The sequence below is a fragment of the Miscanthus floridulus genome, chromosome 1 (genome assembly GCF_019320115.1).
Source record: "Miscanthus floridulus cultivar M001 chromosome 1, ASM1932011v1, whole genome shotgun sequence".
Taxonomy (NCBI): Eukaryota; Viridiplantae; Streptophyta; class Magnoliopsida; order Poales; family Poaceae; genus Miscanthus; species Miscanthus floridulus.
In genome coordinates, this window is record NC_089580.1 from 199,258,215 (window position 1) to 199,272,142 (window position 13,928).

Below are 13,928 nucleotides of genomic sequence, written 5' to 3' on the forward strand. Positions count from 1 at the left end.
ATGCTTCAGGATCAGTAGAACTAGAAAAAGGAGGTATCTTAAACTTGATTTTAGAGAAAGGATCATTATTACCTTGGTTGTTACCTCCTATACCGCGTCGGTTAAAGTTCAACCGATTACTGTTACGTGCATTCTCAGCACGTCGTTAAGCTTCGGCTTCAGCCTCCGCGTCGCCATCGTCCTCCTCAGAGAGATCATTATCATCTTCAGGACGTGGTTCAGGATGTCATTGTTCAACATCTTCAATCCTCTTGGCCAAATTGGTGATTTGTTGAAGGATCTCATTGAACTTGTCATTAAAAATGGCACGAAGCTCATTCTTAGAAACACAGTCATTGAAATTTGTAGGTGCGTCCTCGTTTTCTTGGCCGCTGCCTTCGACTTTTCTTGATATGGTTAGAAGATAGCAAAAGACAACACAAAAGTATTATCCCTATCAACTACTTAGGTTGTGGATAAGGAAAAAACAAGGCACTCAACTCTCAAGCGTCTTACCACAGTCTTACAAGTGTTCTTACTAAAGCAACAGATGGTACAGTCGATCGGTGACTGTGATACCGTTGTAGCTTGAGTGTAACAGTTGCAAGGCGAACATGTACTTGGTTAGAAGAAAGTGGAGCTTGGACAGGCACAATATAGTAGCAAGGAATAGCAAAATTCACAACTGAATATCAAAGCTGAATAAGTATCCCAAGTACCTGTCTTAGTTACTGGCCTACTCACGTTCCTAGTACCAGATGTATCAAGTGATATGAACAGCAAGAATATGATTAGGAACATGGTAAAAATCAGCACACGCAAACACAACTCAAATGGCGCTTTCTATGTGCTCCTCTAGATATTATTCCTCTTTTATCCCTCTCTTTTTTCTATTTTTTTTTGCTGTCGTTGTTTTTTTTGAAAAATTTCAACTTTTTCTTTTTATTTTTTTGATATTTTTTCTTCACTTAGGAGCACAAAAGAAGTAATTATAGAAAATATGAGCTTAAACAAGTGAAAGACGTGGCATGTGGAATTTTCAGAAGACGTGCTCGAAATCGACAAAAACCTTATGACCACGAAAATAGGATCTTGTGACCACTTTTTGACCAAAATAAAAATCTTCGACCCTGATAGTATGGGGGATGGACGGATCCAAATTTTTTTTTGATCAATTTTGATATATGGAATGTCGAAATCCGAGTTCGTATGCGAAAACTAGACCAATTTTAAAAACGTACTCCGAATTAGAGGACAAAATGGGAACAATACGCGTAAAATTGGTCATGACAGCAAGGATTTGATAGAAATAGTGAAGACAAGTGTAACAAATAAGATGGTGTGGACTAGGGTTTGATGAATACAAAGGAAGCTCAATAAGACTTGAAGATATTTACGGATTATGATAAAAAACAAAGGGGAAAACATAAACTAGATTAAAAAACAATCTAAAACCAGCAACCAGAACTTGACCTATGGCACAAACTCAACAACGCGAAACAGAGACAAAATTGCACGGCACAATGAGGCTATAGGACAGGGAATATGTGACGATGTATATTTTTTGGCTTTTTGTGGACTATAGGTAATGCAAAAACAGTAACAATGTAAAGGGGAAAACAAAGTTATACCTAACGGGCAATAAGGTCTCTGATACCATTTGGTGTAGATTAGGTCCGATCTTTCGAAAGGTATGATAGCGTCGATTGATGGAGACTCAACGTTCATGATCTAGGCTTCAAACCAAGACTGATTCAGACTCCCACAACCGTTACACCACTGCTTCGTTGGTTATCAACCACGCGAACGCGATTGACCTCGCCGAGAAGGCTTTCTTGCAAGCGAATCGAGAACACAAGTAAGAACGAGATAAACGTAATCTGAAATTGTAAATAAATATGAGGCTTATGATAATGAGAAAGAGTTCAAGTCTTTATTCGAAAGGACTAATCACCACAGGTGGACAAGATCAAGAACTGGGGCCCTGGTTTACAGTAAACGGCCTTGACGACGACAGTTGCAGCAAAACGACGTCTGTTTCACGAGAAAATCAAGAACTAAACAAAACCCAAACCCTAAGGAGAGCGACGGCTAGTATTTATAGAGTCTTGGGCGTCACCCCCTGGACGCGCCCCCTAATGGGCCCAAACACGATACACGATACACGGTCCAATGGACCAAAAGACGGTGTCGCAGCACCCTGGTAGATTCTGGACGTTGACTTGTTTCGACGATTCCTATTGATTCCAAAGGTCTTTTGACGTGAAACCACTTAAATTGGCTTCCTTATCAAATTAGCTTTCCAACCATATATGGATCGTCGAAAATGGAGTCCGGATATGTCCTGGGTGACTAGTTTAAGACAGACTAGTCCTGGAACCCGAGATGGGCTCCAACTTCAGTTGGACTGGGCCTCCAACATGAGAAAGATGAATTGGACACCCATGCTGGTCCTCCTCCTCTCCTTGGCTTGTTTGTGATGAAGAAGTAATGTCCTCATCAGATTCTCTGCTGCCAAATCCCACCACGGCCGCACTGCCGAGTGCTGATGGCCGGTCAGCCGCCAGAGCGCGCCGCTCGCGCGACCAAGACGATTTAGGCGGATAAATTTGAGTCTTTTCTCTGAGTGTCATCAGGAAAGATGCTCTATTTCTATATGCTATTAAAAAATTCATATGGATCCTGCTGTCATGACGCTAAACTATTTTGTCCAACATGCTATTTCATCCAATTCTGCTTCTAACGGTGGGTAACAGCGTAGCCAAATGACTTAGATGCCCTTGGACTTGAGAGGCTCTGTTGTTTGCTTCTATGCCATTCCTATGCCAGCCCTAGGCTGAGCATTTTGGCACCAAAGCCAGGGTTGTTGGTGCCAACTGAACCCATGGGCTTCTCCTCCTGTATATAGGTCATCAGCTCTATCTGTTGCCACTCATCTAACTTGAGCTCTATCTCCTTCACCTCTCTCCTGCCATAGTCATGTCTCAAGCTTCTAGCAGCTATGGTGGTAGGGTCAAGCGGGTGATTTGACCCAGTTGTCATGTGTTTGTCAATTGGTTCATCCTGATGACCAGAAAGAACAACAACCGTGCCTTTTCACAAGTGCCCTATTTTACCGTTTGTGTTTCCTTCTCTGCTTATTTTTTCCTTTACCTTTTTTTGTTATTTAGTGACAATGTGTTGATGCTTTGAGTTTCATATTGGAAGCCGTCAGTATTATCAGTGGGAGGATGAAATGGAGGACACTGAAGTGCAGACACCTATAGCCCCTGCTCCACTACAGGCAGTTTCCCTATAGGCAGTGGCACCACCTGGTGGTTTTCCTATTGTAGCTCCTCTGGCCATCATCTAGGAAGGTTCCTAGACTGCTGGAGTTGTACAAGTGGATAATAGGATTGACAATAGGGTTCTACAACAGCTTAGGTGGATTGAGAAGATGGTCTATGTTTGCATATTTCTTGCTTTGTATGCTATTTTGAAGAAGTAGGTGCCTATGTGTGTGTGAGTAGTCATGGATGAATGGATGGATGGATAGATGAATGAATCAATCAATGTTGAATGATGATTATGAAGATTGTTCAGAATGCAACAACATGTGAGAACAATATAACAACAATTAGAGTACTGCAACAGTAAACTAGCATTTATCACATAACTGGTGTTCATCACATAACAATAGTTATCTTACTGTTTTTCATCACAAAGGTTTCATGGCGCCAACATATCACCAATATTCATCACATAGCAGCTAAGTTACTAGTTTTCATCTATAGCTAAGTATTGTTTGCCATCACACAGCAAAAGAACAATCATGCCATCATAGAGCAGGTGTTTTTCCAGAATCACATCACCAAAAGAACATTGAGCAGACACATGTCACTGCAACTGGAGTTTCTTCTTGCTTATGGTATTTGAAGTAGGGCTGGCTGGGCTGGATGAGCTAGCTGCTGCAACTTAGAGCTTCTTTGGTGTAAGCTTCTTCTTGATCCCTATATTCCTCCTTGGTGAAGCCTGGTGTAACACCCCTGGTGTTAGGCTTGCCTAATTGCACTTGCATTTCATGAACATGAGCATCATTCATCCATTCATGAGCATATATCACATGAAACATGTTATCGAAACATTGCAACATACTGTATATTTCATGAGTGCTGTTTTTGTGAATTAAAGAGTGTGCAACACCCAAGTGCAACATGTGCAACTCACTTTAGTGGAACCTAGCTAGTTATTGTAATGCAACAAGATCATGAAACATGTGAAACATGACTATGAAACAAAAGTAACATTTCAATTGTTTTTCATCGTTTCAGTACATTTAGTGCTTGATTCTTGTGTGACCAATGTGTGGTATGGCTAAAAATATTGTTAAACATCTTAGCTATGCTTAGAAAGTCATTAGGAACAATGTTCATGTTGATCATTTTGCCTAATTAAGTTTCCAAGTCATGGTTTGACTTGTTTTGACCCTAGGACTTTTTGGTTTGACTGTTCAAAAAGTACCACTTAGAATATTTGCATGTCTGAGCAACCTAAAACAAAGTTGTAGCAAATTATATAAGGAACAAAAGTTATTTTGTGACCAAGTCATCAAAATGTGCACAACATGCTCTAAATGGTCCCACAAGTCAGAAATTGGGTTGGGTTCAACACTTAGAAATTTTCTAAGTACAAACTCCACTTTTCAGTTTCTTGAACACGACTTTGGCATGATTTTACTCTCTGTCCTTTGCAAATTAGACATTGACCTCTAAATGAGTTTTATAGCTGATATGTAGGTGTACAACTTTTGTTTTGATTTCTTTCGCTAACGATCAACGGATTAGGAGATAGAGCATGTTATCTGGCATGATTTCTTGATTATCTGAATCACGCTACAGTGTTTTGGCTTCGGACATGTTATGGCCGACCGAGGTTAGATGGCGGCCGCCGCGTGTCTACCACGTGCTTGGCTCGCCCTGACCACGCCGCGCGCTGGCTGGCTTGAAGAGGAGCGCGCCCTGCTGCCCTCCGCACGCGCTCTACACTCATCCACTCCTCCGTTGCCTTCCCCATTCACAGCCGCAGCGCACCGCCGACACCATCAGCTCTGCCAAGCTTGCTCGAGCTCGCCGCGGTGCCACAGCCACCACCATCCCACCCGTAGCTCCGCCATCGCCTCATGGACCTCGTCAATGCCCTCACGAAGCCAGCCAAGCTGTAGGTGAGCGGCATTGCCGAACCATGCACCACCGCGGCATGGCCACCATGGTCGCCGCCGGTGATCTCACGTGGTCCCGCCTGACCGCTTCACCATAGCCAGTAGCCGTAGCATAGGAAGGTCCGTCTTGTTCACTGAAAGCTTATGCGCGCCTTGTATGGCCACTAACCGCCTGGGTTCGTCGGAGCACCACCGTGCGCCATGGCCGAGCCGTCGTGGGTCATGGCTGACATCCCTAGAGTCCATTAGAGTCTAGTTTTAGGAGTGCTATGGATGTGGGAGGTCGAGGTGGGCACGCCTTTGCCCTCGGTTCCATCGGAGAAATCGCTGTCGGCGAATTTCACAGTTGCCGCGCCGCCGTCTTCCTCCGTCCCCTGTTTTCTCTCGCTGACGCGCGGGTCCCATTTGTCAGTCGCCGCTGCTGAGAGGGAGCCGGAACTGGGCTGCGCCATTCTGGGCTATGTGCGCACATAGTCGTGGGCCGCCTAATCCGTTCGGGCTGGCCCAGTAGCTGATTAGGTTTTCCTTTTTGTTTTGTTTATTTTGTTTTTCACAGATTTGTGTGCACGATTCAAAAATGTGTAAATCAAGTTTGGTAGATCCAAATGTTATGGTTCCAATTTTGTTGAGTTCCTAATAATGTCTAGTATTTAATAAAAATATTATATGAGCACATGTTTTAGAAATTTTGGATGAATTAAATAGGACTTTGAAATGTGTTTTTAGATGTATGCAAACTTGTTGAAATTTTATCTTAAGTTTCTGTGGTCCAAAAATTATGAAATTTTGTGGGTATGCTAGTCTTGCTTAGTAGAAGCTCTGGTTAAAATTTTAGGGCTAGTGCATGTGTAGTTTTTGAGTTATAGATTTTCCTTTTATCATTGATTAATACTTGTGTGAATTTTCATAATTTTTCTATAGATCCAGTAAAGGTAAAATTTGGTGAGTGCTATTCTTATGCTAGAGTGATACTAGGAAAAATGAGAAATTTGTTGCTTGACACTTTTAACTAAAGTTTCCTATTTATGCCTTTTTAAGCACTTATGCCTTGTCATTTTTGTGTAGACTAATCCACTCATTCAAATATCATGAAAATCTGATAGTAGACTACATAGGGTAGTACTATGCTGTAGTAATTTTCTAAGATTTTTCTAAGCAAGAAAAATAGAGGTTGCTATTCAAACCTATTATTAATTAGGGTTTAATTAAGTGTTGCTTTTTGTGGGATTAAGAAATTAGTAAAGCTTTGGTGTATCTTTGAAGCATTTAATAAAATGTGTTGAATTAACATATTAGTAGTAGAAGAGAATGCAATAGATGACATGTGCTTGTAGTATATTTTCTTGGATGATGTTGACTACCTTGCATTCAAACATATCCATTGTATTCATCTCATCCGATGCACCGATTGCATAAGCACTTACGCACATTGCATCATATAGGATCGCAAACTGAGGACCCAGTCGTCATACCTAAGGAGCCCGAGGAGCGGTTCGAGGTGCAGCCGTAGGAAGTGCCAGAAGCCGACGAGGAGGACGTTGAGGAACTTCCGGAGTGCCCCGATCATCGTCCGAGCTCCTTCGAGAGAGGCAAGCCCCGGAGCATTTTCTCTCGATTTGCAATTATTTAATTAAATGCTTTACTTTAATTGATGCATTACGTTCAGGAGTTGTTTGCAACCATTGCTGCATTATACCTTGTTTACCTTTGTTATACTATATCCTTGTTACCCGGGTATCCGTAGTCGAGTCAATGCTTAGCTGGCTTAGACCGGTAGAAGTCGGGTGATTTCCTATCACCTACGAGCTATAGGTGGTTACCTAGATCTGCTTGGATGACTATGAACTCATGGTATAACTAAGTGTTAAATGAAGTTGAGACCGAACAGAGACTTGCAGAGTTTTGGACTGTAGTGTTTCCATCTGTGTCGATTAAGGACCGACCATTGTTGGGCCTCGAGTCATGTTGAACGCATGCCTTATATTTAGCTGGCCAGATAAAGTACCTTCCGACTATGAAGCTGGGAGATTATTTGGGCCGAGTAGATTGCTCGCAATGTACTATGCCGGAGCAGGTGTGATAGGACACGGGAGCGAGATGATAAGACCAAAGTGCAGTCGGTCGGCCCCTGGGTACATGTGGTTCCTGGCAAACTCGAGATTCCTGTATAGTTGACTCGGTGATCAATATCTCACTTTAGCGGGTGAGTGAGGTTTGTGTAAGGAATAAATCACCAGCTGGTTAGGAATCGATTCGAATCGCCATCGCTCCTAGATAGTGAGCACTTGACTTGAGTTACTTCATCGTAGTAAATGTTTATGGAACAGTTGGACAGTTATAGTGAATATGATAGTATGGAAGTTGTTTAATGATCATTGGTTATCATTATCTACTTAATCACATGTTTGCTATAGTATAGGTGCAAATCTAGTTGACAGGTTAATAATAATTAAATTGACAATAATGCTTTTAGGAAGGTTCTTGAAAGGCTAAAAATGCTTCTTTTGCAAATGAGTCAGCTACCCTACTATAAAGCCCTTCATAATTCTTGGTGTCACTTATTTTCGGTTATGTCGGGTAAGTCTAGCTGAGTACCTTCTCGTACTTAGGGTTTTATTCCCACTTGTTGTAGATGGGTAGATGTATTACGGCTACTGTATCAACGGCCTTTATCCTATGATGGGTGATGCTTAGGACCATGGGCATGGTCATTCCTTACGTCTCGTCTGATGCTTTTGTTGGAGATGATCATTCGCTGGCACTATATTTGAACTCCGTGTGAGTGTGTATGTGTGGGTTGAACAAATGGCTTTCGCTACTTTTATTCGAACTTGTTTTGTAATAACTATGTTGAAACTCTGATGTATCTGAGATTGCAAACTTTTATGTAATATGTGATGGTGACCGCTAAACTTATTACGATCTTGGCTGGAATGGAAGTTGGTTTGAAATCCTTCGTGATTTCACGGACTACCGGGTTATACGGGCTTAAGTTTGCTAAATCGTCTGCTCTGGCGGATGATTTTCTTACTTAATTTTGTATAATTGGTTGGTTCTATTACAAGTGGCATCAGAGCATAGTTTAGCGTGTTACTGTTCACAAGTGTATTTAAAACAAAAATGCATTTGAAAAAACGTGATTTCCAAACTATAAAGTGTGCCAGTGGTCATATCCTTTATGCCCAGTTAAGGACTTTAGGTGGCTTAAGTAAGTACTGATTGGGGTTCTTGCATCATATTTCTCTTTCGCCGCTCATACATCGTGCTATTGTATGAGTGCCACTTGTTTGAGTGGTAATGTATGGATCATTTGCCTCTACGCCTCGGTAAGTGTGAGTTGTGAGAGCATGATCGGATACACCGCCAATCTAGGGTGAATGCTTATATAATGCTAGAGTAATTACATGTTCTACGCATGTTTTACAAAGATATCTCATGTATGGGTCTTCCATCTGTGAAGGCGATGCCGTCAATAGGACGATGGTTTGGGTAGTTACTACCTTTGTATACGTATCTGGGGATTCGTGTAGAGCGTGTAGATAAAAAATTACTGCTTTTATACATTCATTGGGAATTGGGCTGAAATAAATCTTCTGTAGGTACATAACAACGCTATCGTGTAGAACGTATTAGCTACGTATTGAGAGATCGTTTGTATGCCACCGAATTAGTCATTAGAAATTATTTATTTCCTAAGTTTGTGAGAACATACGGCACGTACATACATTATGTTACTTGTGCATTTCATTCATGTCATGCATTCCTCCCCTTATAAATTGATTATCTCATTTTGATAAAAGTTGTATCACCTAAAATATGTTTCCCCGAGGTAATAAAAGAACTTTTGCTACAGATGGCCCGCACGAAGCAGACCGCCCGTAAGTCCACCGGAGGAAGAGCACCTCGACGTCCGTTGGCCCTAAGGGAGCACCGCACCACGGATACCTTCTTGAGCGAGTTTGGCATGCCGACCTTGCTTTGGAGAGTGCTCCATGATGTGGGGTACCTAGAGGGTCAAGAGCCGGTGTACTCTTGGAATGAGAGCTAGTTAGCATAGGATAGACTCGTAGTGGTGGAGATCATGGTTCCTGCTCTCGGTGATGCTCCAGATTAGGATGGTTGGCATTTGGAGTTTGAGGGTTGCACTCCAGCTGAGGGTGCAGAGGGAGCAACCTTCCATGTCATTAGGGACATTATGAGCAGATTTCCTAGTGAGCTTACAGCAGCTCTAGCTAGTACTTTTCCTAGGGATGATCCTCGTGATGCCATTTGGGTTCAGCCTTAGGGAAGTGCATTGGTCAGAGGTCTAGCTGAAGGACAGGCTAGCGACAACCAGGCAATGAGTGCTATGTTCACCGCCATCAGAGCGTATGAGGGTCTCAAGAGTACCTACTGGACTTTGACTGGCTTGCATGGTGAGGATAAGCTCAAGGGTAGAAAGTAGAAGAAGAGACAGGCACGTGCTATAGCTAGTTTGCAGGAGCAGTTGGCTGATATGAACTTACAGCGAGATCAGGTGGTTGAGAGAGGTGATAGAGCTATGCAATGGGTGCATACATTGACTCAAGCCAACAACAATGCAGACCACATGATTGGATAGTTGGTTCAGGAAAGGAATGAAGCCTAGGATGAGAGGGACCTTCTGTTGCAGAGGGTCGATGAGCTAGACAAATACAACGGCAACCTGCACGAGGAGTTTCACGCGCTCTACAATGGGGTTGGCCCATATGCTCCACCAGACGCCGCTGGCATAGATATCAACGACGACAACGAGGACGAGCCTGTAGTTTCACCTAGGGGCGATGGTGACGTCTTCGATCCCGACGATGGCCCCGAGGAGTAGGCTAGTTGCCTTGCGCTAGTATCTAGGTCCTGTCGCGATGACCTTTCTTTTATTGGCATGTAACCTATTGTATGTTGCTTTGAACGTATGAGACTTGGCATGTGGCTGGAACTTGATTTAGAATGCGATATCTGAACGCATAAAAAGTCCAGTGTATGTATGCTGGCAATTTGATTGTATGGACGCGATGTTTGCTGTTGAAGTAATTTGATTAAGTGATGTTGTTTTAATTGGGATGCGATTGTTGTGCCTCTGTTTTATTGTATGAATTTATTCTCTCCAGTAAATTTAGTACGGCATAATTTTTCCTTCACTCGCAATTATTACAGCTTCACTCAATCATTACTTGTTGCTGAAATATGCAGATGACAAACACTCGTCGAACCACATATGAGGCCGCTGAGACCGGTGCTAACGGTGCGGGGACCGGTGGTGGTGGTGATGGTGGAAACAATGGCAACAACAATGAACCTCCCCATGAACTGCATTTGTCACCTCCTCCCCCGTTTACCCCCGAGATGTTCCTCGCACAGTTGCTCGGGAGTCAGTGCAATGCAGAACAATCCCAGAAGAACATGGAGGATTTTCTACGCACCATCGCCAACAACGTTTAATGTGGTAACAATCAAGGTGGTGGCATGGGAGTGAACCAATATAGCAGCTTCAAAGATTTCATGGACACCAGGCCACCAGTATTCAAGGAAGCAACAGAGCCACTCGATGCTGAGGAATAGATCAACACGATGGAAGATAAATTTCGTGTGTTGAGGATGACTGAGGTGCTGAAAATAGAGTATGCTGCACTTCAATTACAAGGACCGGTGGGAATATGGTGGAAGCACCATCGCACCACCTTCCCTCCAAATGCTCAGATTTCTTGGAGAGAGTTTGTTGATGCCTTCCGTGGAGTCTATATTCCACCCGGGCTGACCGAGATGAAGTTGGGAGAGTTTCTGGCGTTGAACCAGGGCACCAAGACCATGACGCAATATCTGCATGCCTTCAACAACTTGTGTTGCTATGCTCCCGATATGGTTGACACAGATGCTAAAAGGATAGCCAGTTTCAAGAGGGGACTCAATCCAAAAATGATGAAGCATGTTGGTACCAACAACCGCGTCAGATTCAATGACTTCATCAGTGACTGTCTGAAGCAGGAGAAGAATAACAACGCCAGCACCGTAGCCAAGATACGCAAGAGAGCCCTTGAAGGTGGTCCATCGCAAGCTAGAGCACCTATGGGAGGTTGTCCTCCATATCACCCATCGGCACTGGGCGCTAGGTTCAGGCCACCTCAGCAAAGAAGTCAGAATTTCTGTGGACCTCAGAAGCCGTACAAGATGGCAGTACAGCCCAACAAAGCAGCCGCAACTGCGGTACAAGGCAGTTCCAAGGGAGCTGTGGGATCTACCGGGACAGTGAGGGGACCCTGCTATAACTGTGATCAACCTAGCCATTTCTTGAGGTTTTGTCCGTACCCGCCCAAGAAGAAGCAGCAGACTTATAATGCTAGAGTGCATAGTACGACTGTGGATGAAATTCCTGAGGGAGAGCCCATCACTGCTGGTAAGTTTCTTGTCAATGAAAACCCTACAGTTGTTCTATTTGATTCTGGATCATCGTATTCTTTTATGAGTCAAGCATTTACACAGAAACATGAACAACTATGCACATAATTGGGTTATGGTTACCGTATAAGTTCAGCAGGGGCTGATGTTTTAACCAACTAGATGGTTCGAGGGGCAACCCTTGAATTAGGTAGTAGGAAGTTCCGAGTAAACTTGATAGTTATGCCTGGATTAGTTTTGGATGTCATTATAGGGATGAATTGGATGAAGGATTGGGGAGCAGTCATAGATACTGGAGGTTGAGTACTTACCCTTAAGGATCCCCTGGGTGAGGGTACTTTCCAAGTACCATTGCCTCGAAGAACAGACCTTATAAGTGTTACATGTGCTACGGCAGTCATTCCTATTCATTAGATTCCGGTAGTGTGTGAATTTCTGGATGTATTCCCGGATGAGCTAACTGGTCTTTCGCTGGATAGAGAGATTGAGTTTGGAATTGAGTTAATCCCCAAAATAGCTTCGATTTCAAGGAGACCCTATCGGATGCCTCCAGATGAGTTAGCTGAGCTGAAGAAGCAATTAGAAGATTTATCAAAAAAGGGGTTTATCCGGCCAAGCAAGTCTGAATGGGGATGTCTCGCCTTGTTTGTGAAGAAGAAGAAAGAGGGCACGTTGAGAATGTGCGTAGATTATAGGCCACTTAACGCTGTAACCATAAAGAATAAGTATCCCTTGCCTCATATTGATGTTCTGTTTGACCAATTATCTAAGGCCAAGGTGTTCTCAAAAATAGATTTGAGATTCGATTATCATCAAATCAAGATTAGGCCACAGGATATACCGAAAACTGCATTTTCCACCAGATACGGGTTGTATGAGTATCTTGTCATGTCCTTTGGCTTGACAAATGCTCTTGCATACTTTATGTTTTTGATGAATACAGTTTTCATGCTAGAATTGGATAAGTTTGTGGTAGTGTTCATCGATGACATTTTGGTGTACTCCAAGAACGAGAAAGATCATGAAGAGCATCTGAGGACTGTCTTGACTAGACTTAGGGATCATCAACTGTATGCTAAGTTTAGCAAATGCGAATTCTGGTTGAGGAAAGTTCCTTTCCTTGGTCACATTCTATTAGAGAATGGAGGTTTAGTCGATCCAAGTAAGGTGCAAGAAGTTATGAATTGGAAAGCACCGACCATAGTTCCTGAGATTAGAAGTTTCTTAGGACTAGCCGGTTATTACCGTCGCTTTATACTAGACTTTTCAAAGGTTGCCAAACCGATGACGAGTCTCCTACAGAAGGATCACAAGTTTGTGTGGACAGAGGAGTGTGAAGCAGCTTTCCACACTTTGCGGAAACTGTTGACCACTGCTCCTGTTCTAGCACAACCAGATATCGAGAAACCATTTTATGTGTTTTGCGACGCATCGAAGACTGGATTGGGTTGTGTTCTTATGCAAGAAAGGAGAGTCATTGCTTATGCATCATGTCAATTGAGAAAGCACGAGGTCAACTATCCAAGACATGATCTTGAACTTGCTGCAGTTGTGCACGCCCTAAAAATTTGGAGACATTATCTACTTGGTAATGTGTGCAACATTTTCATAGATCACAAGAGTCTTAAGTACATCTTTACCTAGCCAGAGCTGAACATGAGACAGCGTAGATGGTTGGAATTGATCAAGGATTACAACTTGAATGTGCAATATCATCCTGGAAAAGCCAATGTAGTGGCAGATGCTTTGAGCAGAAAGTCACATTACTTGAATATGCAGCCATTACTTGAAGATGGGTTTGATCTAATGCGTCCTACTGTGTTACATAGTATTCAGATTAGTTGCTCTTTGGAGTGTAAGATAATAGAAGGCCAGAAAACCGACAAGGGGATATTCCACATCAAAGAGAAAATCAAAGAAAAGTCGTCTCAGCACTTTAAAGTGGATGAACAGGGCGTGTTGTGGTTTGACGACCGTCTTGTGGTTCCCAAGGATCGAGAGCTTAGGAATAAACTCATGGATGAAGCTCATCTTTCTAAGCTATCTATCCATCCCAGAAGTAGTAAGATGTATCAAGAACTAAGATCTCATTATTGGTGGACCAAAATGAAGAAAGAAATTACAGCATATGTTGTTAGATGTGACACATGTTGTCGAGTGAAAGCCATTCACATGAAACCTGTCGGTATGTTGCAACCCTTATCAGTCCCTAGTTGGAAGTGGGACGATATAAGTATGGATTTTATCATGGGTTTGCGCACTACTCAAAAAGGACATGATTCGATTTGGGTAATTGTGGATTGTCTTACCAAGACCGCTCATTTCTTGCCTGTCAAAATAG